The 8,224-nt window shown below is 47.5% G+C and overlaps 1 long non-coding RNA gene across 1 annotated transcript; it reads left to right on the top strand.

The window, feature by feature from the left end:
• The first annotated feature begins 283 nt into the window (after positions 1 to 283).
• LOC121462532 lies at positions 284 to 4,247 on the top strand. Its single transcript, XR_005976337.1, has 3 exons — positions 284 to 418; positions 2,279 to 2,338; positions 3,903 to 4,247. It is a non-coding gene; the product is annotated as an uncharacterized LOC121462532 (long non-coding RNA).
• The last annotated feature ends 3,977 nt before the right edge of the window (positions 4,248 to 8,224 follow it).

Here is an 8,224-nt window from a genome sequence, read left to right as displayed (position 1 = left end):
AAGTTCGCCCAGGAAGGAATTTAAATGTCTCCAGGTGCCCTGGGAACTCCAGCAACACCACTGTGAAGAATCCATGCCTTGTGGGGTGGAGGTGGGGGAGTTGGCAAGGATGGGACAAAAATCTAGTGATAGAAAAAACAGTGATGGGGTCAGAGGTGGGAGGAAGGCCCTGGAGCAGGTGTGAGCAACATGGGGGTAGAGTCTAGAGGATGTGGTGGGAAGGTTAAAATAGAGATTTATGCTAAAGCATTTTAAATGCTAAAATTTCAGGAGGTTCCTAACACTGACATGGGGACGGAAGGCTGGTGAATGATGTTCAGGGACATTCATTTAGAAGCACCCTGCAGGAGGCATGTCACACACCTGGACTCAAGACTCGGGGACCATGAGTGGTACTTGAAGGCACTGGATCTTTGAGGTAATTCTTTGGCATAGAAGGATCAGGAGACACCCAGCTCCCCTCCAAATAAGCAGCAAGTATGCTCTTGTTACTCTGAAATCCTGAATTCGGGTTGTCTAAGGATGGAATTTGGCATATCTGCCCCTCTCTAGTGCAGGACAGAAGAACCAGGCTGATTGGGGAAGCCCTGGCAAGGGAAAGGCCTGGGAGGCCTGTAGGCTTAATGAGATGTAGCTGCGAGTCCCATAGTAAAGTAACCCAAGGAAGGATAAACTGGGAGCCAGTGGGGGCAGGGGATGGGCAGGAATGTGGCCAGAGAGCAGGGCTAGATTTGGTGGCAAGCTCCCTGTGTCTTTACCTTCATACCCAGGAAGGCCCTGCCCTTAGATCCTACTTTGCTATTGGAAGTTTGATTTACTTCATGATTTTCCCTAAGTCAAGTGTGATGAGTAAGTAGCACACACATGTGAACAGAAATGCTAGCGACCAAGTGCACACGCACTGTCCCCAGGCTCGCCATGCACACGGAACACTTCTGAAATCCCACTGAGTGCAGAGTTCATTGCCACAAGTCCAGAGGACTGAAAGCCATTAGGATTAGCAAGCCACTTCTACCACTCATGGGTGTCACCCCAAGGGCGCACACTGACCTCTTAGACCAGAACCTGCTTACACACTGGAGAGACAGCGAGGTTCTAAGGCGCATAAATGACTATGTACCCCATCATGGGCTCTCTTCCTCATATCACCTCCCGGTGTTAGCTTCCACTGGAAATATTGGTGAGAACGAAAGGAAGACAGGCCCGGTGGCACACATCGTCAGCTACTTGGGAGGCTGAGACAGGAGGTTCACAAGTCCAAGGCCTGCCGGGACAACTTAGTGAGCCCCTGTCTCAAAATAAAAAGGGAAAAAAAGAAGTGGGCCAGACATGTGGCTCAGTTGGAAGAGTGCTTGCCCAGCATGCACAACACCCTGGGTTAAGTCCCCAGCATAAACCAAATATGGTGGTGCACGGCTGTAATCCCAGCACTCTGGGTGGGGAGGTAGAGGCAGGAGAAACAGACGTCAAGTCATTCTCAGCTCTTAGGAAATGCAGAGCCAGCCCGGGTTCTATGAGACCTTGCTTCAAAGAAAGAAAAGAACAAAAATGAGGGCCAGTGAGATGGCCCAGTGGTTAAGGCACCAGCTACCAAGCCTGATGACTAAGTTAGAGAATCCACACAAGAGAGTTGTCCTCCAGCCTCCACATACCCACTACCATCCTCCACTGCATCTGTGACAAGTGGAGCCTTCACCCAGACTTCCCCCAGAGAGGAGCACCAGAGCCATCAGCATTCGCTAGAGGCCCGGAACCACTGCACGCGGAGGAAGAGAATTGTCCTCCAACCTCTACAGACAAACTGTAACAGGTGCACACACAAACACACACACACACACACACACAAATAAATAAATGTAAAAAGTAAATAGGTGCTTGGAATGTAATTCACTGCTAGAACATGCTTGTCTGGCATGCATGAGACTGTACTGGCAAACCCCAGCACTCAAGGAAGAACGAGAAGGAGGGATGAGAGGGAGGAAATCAAAGCAGCCACAGTTCTTGTTCCTTTGAGTCTTCCCTTCCTGTCTCTGGGCTAACATAGTGTTAGGAGATGTGTGTGCATTATGACATGAAATGCAATCACTTAAGCTAGTTGGAGGCAGCAGTTCTGTGTCTAAAAAGAGCAGACTACATCTGTCTGTATGAGCTACAAATAATCTAGGCAATTCTACACAGGAGTTAAACGCTCTCCTGTTTGCATTTAAAGGGAACTTTGCAAACTGCAAACTAAAATCCATGTGATAATTTTAAATTATATTATACTCTTTACTTACAGCAATATTACACAGCAGATAAAACCATCAGGCTAAGTCAAGAGAAAGAACAGTAGAAGCAGGTAGGTGCTTTGCTTTCTTACTATTTTAATTTTTTTGTAGCTTCCTGATCAAAGGGGTTCAGGTTTTCATTTAGCTCTGGGCCCTGGGTCTTGCAGCCCCAATCAGCTGGGTTCTCAGGTCAGAAGGACTTGGCTGGAAGACATCTTGGCTCAGTTGCTCTGACACCAGGCATTTGAAGCCCTTTATCTCACAACCTTGTCCCCAGCTCTCATGGCAGATGCGACCCAAACCTCCTTGGGTAGATCCCCAGTCTAGCTCTGATTTTGTTGTATGTCCTGATGTCATTTGATTTGATCAGAGTTATTTGATCACTGCTGAGGTTTAGATAAAGGCCCATGTATTGACGGCTTGATAACCACCCATGGTACTTGTTCGGAGGCGATTGGATATCGAAGAACTGGGGTCTATCAGGGAAGAAGTTAGTTTACCAGAAGCATTGCAGGACCTCATGTACCCCCACCCCACCCCACTTCCTAGTTCCCATGAAGTGAGCAGCTTCCTTCCACAATTCCTCAACTCAGTTCCAGAATCAATGGCACCAACTAACCAAGGACTGAAACCTCTAAAGCCAGGAGCCAAAATCAAGCCTGGCTTTTCAGTCGATCGCACTGGGTGTTTGTTACAGTACGTGAAAGCTAACACAGCCTCTGGGAGCCTCATTTTCCTGCCTCTGGACTAGGGGTTGTTTTTTCTAGAAGTACCTTCCTCAAAGGGTTGTTGAGGTCAAAGGCTTCCTATGAACAGCTGGGGCTCAGCGTGTGCGGACACTACCCTCACAGCATCTCCCACAGTCCTGCTGAGCAGAACAAGAACTCCTTGCATCTCAGTGATGGGGAAAGACAGGTCAGACTCCATCCTGGTGCTGAGGAAGGTGCTCTGGGAACTGCAGCTCACTAGAAGGTCCCGGGCTCCTCCCCATGTATGGTTGACAATCTGCCTCTGGCTCCCTGTGAGTGAAGTGGAAATGGGTCTGGTGTTGCACTGGTGGAGGGGGCTACAGGGGACTCTTGGTCTCTTTGTCTATGCTTGCATGCTCAGGCTACCCTAAAATGTTCAATAGACAGGTGGCTTAAACAACAGAGACTTGTTGCTCACACTCTAAAGGCTAGTCCCAAGCCAAAGTGTCTGCAATGTTGGTTTGTCCTAAGGCCTCTCTCTTTGGCCATCTTTCCCCTGTGACATCACTAGGTTGAGACATTTCCCTGAGTGTCTGCGGCTACCAGGCTGCAAGGCAGCTTGTGAGGTGGGTTGAGAGGGTTCTGTGGATTTGAGAGTTGGAAGAAAACAAAGATCTGTGTTAGCAGAGGACAGTGGGCGGATCCGGCTGGGTCTGTCACACTGGGACAGAAGCGGAGACTGGGCTGCCTCCAGGGCGAATTCAGGGGCTTGTTGGATCTTGAAAACTGTCACAAAACAGGCACAGACACAAAGCAGTGGGCCCGAGTGGAATGTGCTGGAGGGGGTGCTGAGGAGCAGCAGGTCCAGGAGAGGATCTGCAGCCATCCTCTAGGCACCATCAGGGCCAGGCTGGGCTCATAACAGCCCTTTCTGCTCTCCACCCAGGTCCTGCTCCGTGATGCCTGCGGCTGTGGGTAGGCGAGACCCTCAGTGCTGGGCCCTCTGGGACTGTCGTCAGTGCTTCGTATGCAATGCTCTCCACCAAGCTACAGGTCCGAAAGGGGCAGCTTTTATTCCCGTTGACTACTGGAGGAAGCTGATGCCCAACGAGATGGAGGATGTCGCAATCTGAGTTCTCACGGATGGCTCCAGTAGTCCGGGGGTGTTGCTTGGTTGGGAAAGGGAGGAATGAATGAACGAATTGATGAAATGTTGTCTGTGCTTTGGAATAGGGCCCGTGTCCGAGTCCTGGTGAAAACAAGGTTGTGGCTAACCCAGACTCTCTCCACCATCTGTGTCGGGCCTGAGATACATGAAGCTGAGGGTGTTGTTGTTCTGTTGTTTTTGAAAACCAGTGACAGACAAAAGGCAGTGACACTGGTCACTCTTGGCCCTGAGAGAAGGGACTCTGTCATCTGCTGGTTCATCTTCTCCCACCCTCAGAAAAACCACATAGACGCCAAGGTTCAGCCCTGGCCTGTTCAGTTCAGTTTGTGTGTGTGTGTGTGTGTGTGTGTGTGTGTACATCCCAGCCCCTGCACACATCAACCTGCTCCTTTTCCTCCTTTCCTACTCTTGGTTTGTGATGTTACAACTGTCTTCATCTTACCAAACAAGCTCAAACGCACGGTTCCTCCAGTCTTGGGGTAGAGGAGGCCATATTGGTTGTGACTGTTGGGCTTTCTCTTGGTAACAGGTTTCCAGTGTGATTGGCATCTTTGGGAGGTCACACCGAGCAAAACCTGTGTTTCTGGGCCTAGCTTGTGACTCTAGTGCAGTTGGCGCTGGCTTCCAGGTCCAAGGTTTCTGCTCTGGTCCAGGTGAAAATGCTTCTCAGCACAGTGCTGGACTCTGTTTCCTCATTCCCAGACCTAGATGATGATAACTGTTTTTCCACCTCTTTCGGAGTTCAGCAAAGTCCTGATAGGTAGAGCCACCATTCCTGATCATTTCTAAGTCTGAGCTACTTTTCTTGTGTCTGAAATACAGATGATAACTGTGTTAGTTAACTTTGTCAACTTGACACAACCTGGAGCATTGACAGGAAACGGATTGGCTAGATCGCACTGGCCTGTGGGGATGTCTTGATTAGTAATTGATACAGGATAACCCTGCCCACTGTGGGTGGCAGGATCCCTAGGCAGGTGGTTCGGGGCTATATTAGAAAGCTGGTTAAGCTTGGACTGTGACCAAGCCAGCAAGCAGTGTTCCTTCACCATTTCTGCCTCAGTATCCTGCCTCCAGCTTCCTGCCTTGAGTTCCTGCCCTGGCTTCCCCCAATGATGGGTTTTTGACCTGAAAGTGTAAGCTAAAGCAAGTCTTTTCCTCCCCTAGGATGCTACTGGTCAGTGTGCATTCCCATAGAAACAGAAAAGAAAACAAGAACAATGTCTAATACGTGATTGCTGCTGTTACATCAACCCCAATTTTATAATAAAGGTCTAGGGCTCAGGGACATTAAGTCACCTGCCTGAAGTCACACAGCTAGGTCACAACATTAACACGGCACCTACCAGTGACTCTTACCAGCCTCAGAGCTAGACTTTTGAGCAAGGAGGTCTTCAGAATGCCCTGGGCTCACATCGCCATCTGAACTTACACTGAGAATGCTGGCAGAGCCTGGTGACCCACCAGATTTGCGAACAAAGAAAGCGATTATTGTTAGTGTAGGCCACCGTTTGGATAAGGCTTGTCATATAGTGCTACGTCAGGGACACGGTCCTGTTGCTCACCAGACACAGCTAACACCTGGGACATCATTTGTTCATTCATTTCTTCACTCAGCAAACACACATAGAGCCCTGCTGTGTCCCAGGCTCTGGGGTAGGCACACAGGAGAGACAAGACAGTGAATGCTGAAAACAAGTCATTAAATAGGAAAACCCATCGTGGTGACAAGCAGCCATAAGCATCTAGATGAAATTAATACATTATGGGACTGAAGGACAAGAGCAGGCTTTCTGCCTAGGTGATGCCCCCATCATAGGCAGCTCTAGGGTGGTGATGTTGAAGTTAAGATGGATATCTATCTATCTATCTATCTATCTATCTATCTATCCATCCATCCATCTATCATCTATATCTATCTATCTATCTATCTATCTATCTATCTATCTATCTATCTATCTATCTCCTATATTGCTAGCATGCTTATATTCCATGGCCAAAGTGTTCATATGGCCTACCTCTATATAAAGGCATCTAGGAATCACAAAGCAAAACAGAAACTACACTGGGAAGCACGGAGTGTATCTACCACAGACAGAAGTAGAAGCTAATTTATGTTTCAGTTGCCACCCTCTCACTGTGTGAAACTGAGTCATGAGCAGCTGTGACTGGGTTCTGAAGGATATCTTTCTAACTTTCTTTGTTGTGGGGATAACACAGTCTGGCCTGAACCAGCTTAGAGGAAGAATGGGTTTATTTCAGCGTACTCTTCCAGGTCATGCTCCATCGTGAAGTTTCTGACGACTTCTACAGCCCAGCACCACCAACCCATGGAATGGGGCTACCCATAGTGGACTTAGATTGCTGGTACCAATTCACGGTCATGATAATCCTCCCTAGACAGGCCCACAGGTCAATCTGATATGGGCAATCTCTCAATTGAGACGCCATCTTGAGTATTTCTAGGCTGTGATACCTTGACAATTAATGCTAACTGGGACAATATTGTCATTAGTAACTTTACATGACGGGTCAGTTCTATATCCTGAACAACAACAAAATCAATCCTATCTTAGGGTATGTATCCTATCCTAGGGTTTTTTGCTATGATAAAACCTCATGAGCAAAAACAAATTGAAGAGGAAAGTGTTTATATTACATGTCCTGATCATAGTCAATCTTGAAGGGACGTCAAGGAAAGAACTCAAGGCAGGAAACTAGAGGCAGGATCTGATGCAGAGACCATGGAGGAACACTGCTTACTGACTTGCTGCTAAAGGCTTGCTCAGCCTGCTTATAGCACCCAGGACCACCCGCCAGGGGTGGCACCACCCACAGTGAACTAGGCCCACCCACATCCACCACAGGCTTCCCCACAGGAGGCATTTTCTCCAGCCTGTGTTGACATAAAACTAGGCAGCACATTGTAGCAGGCTTTCCTTTTTGGGCTCCCAACCAGCTCCCAAATCATGACACGGAGACTCGGCCTTAGCTTAGCTCTTATTTTAATCTGTTTCTCTATGTCTTGCATTGGGACTTTCTACCTTTCCTCCTGTATGCCCTACTCTGTGTCTGCTTGTGGACTGCAGCCTGACTGGCCCCAGGAGTCTTCCTCTCTTTCCCCCTCGTTTTCCTCCTCTTCTTTTTGAGCCTAGACTTATCCTCCTATTTATTTCCTCTGCCCACCAGCCCTGCCTATCCTTTCTCTGCCTAACTATTGACTGTTCAGCTCCTTATTAGAGCAATCAGGTGCCTTAGGCAGGCAAGGTGAAACAAATGCAAAACATCTTTACATAATTAAACAAATGCAGCATAAACAAAAGTAACATACCTTTACATACTTAAATATCCCACAACAGCATGTAGCCTAAACGAATGCTCAGGTCAAAGCTAGAGTTAAAAAATTGAAACCATGAACTCTTAATGAGGGAGACCCTTGAAGGTGGAAGTCACAAAATAATTGCACACCAGTTCAGAATTATGAATAATAAAGGTTTATTTTTTTAGGGCAAACTTACAGATCGCTGTCCTAGATAACAGTCCTCTGCCTGAACAGGAACAGAGTCTAGCAGCGGGAAGTGAGAGCTGGGAGCAAGAGAGTGAGCACATGCTTTACAGCTACATTTACAGTATCAGAGACCACACCCAAGTGTGCAGGTATCTTAAAGGCTATTGGCTGAAGGAGCGGAATGTGCTTCCCACAGCACCTCCCCCTTTTGTTTAAATAAGAGAGTTCCAAACCCAATACAAAACTATATACACTAGGAAGAGATATCAAGTATAAGATTAGAATTACAACCAGCATAAACAATATTAAGCCAGGAAAGTATGCTAAATGTTTTAATAAACATTCCATCCTAAGGAGTCTAGTCTTGTATAGGAAATGGCTTGGCTAGATCATAAGAGGACAGTGACTATGACTATCTAATCTTCACCCCTATTAAAGGCCTGAGAAGGGAGATAATATTACTTGAGCAGGCAGGAAGTCCAATCAAGCAGCTTCCAAAGCGAGCAATATATGACCAAGACAATTAGCTACTTGAGCAGTCACCCAAAGTCTCATTTGCAACATTGAACAACAACCAACTTTGGCTAAGGCT

Source organism: Microtus oregoni, unplaced genomic scaffold (assembly GCF_018167655.1).
Source record: "Microtus oregoni isolate MIOR12 unplaced genomic scaffold, Mior012 000025F_ref0000491, whole genome shotgun sequence".
NCBI lineage: Eukaryota > Metazoa > Chordata > Mammalia > Rodentia > Cricetidae > Microtus > Microtus oregoni.
The sequence above is the reverse complement of the archived record's forward strand: the minus strand, read 5'-3'. Positions and strand labels throughout refer to the sequence as shown.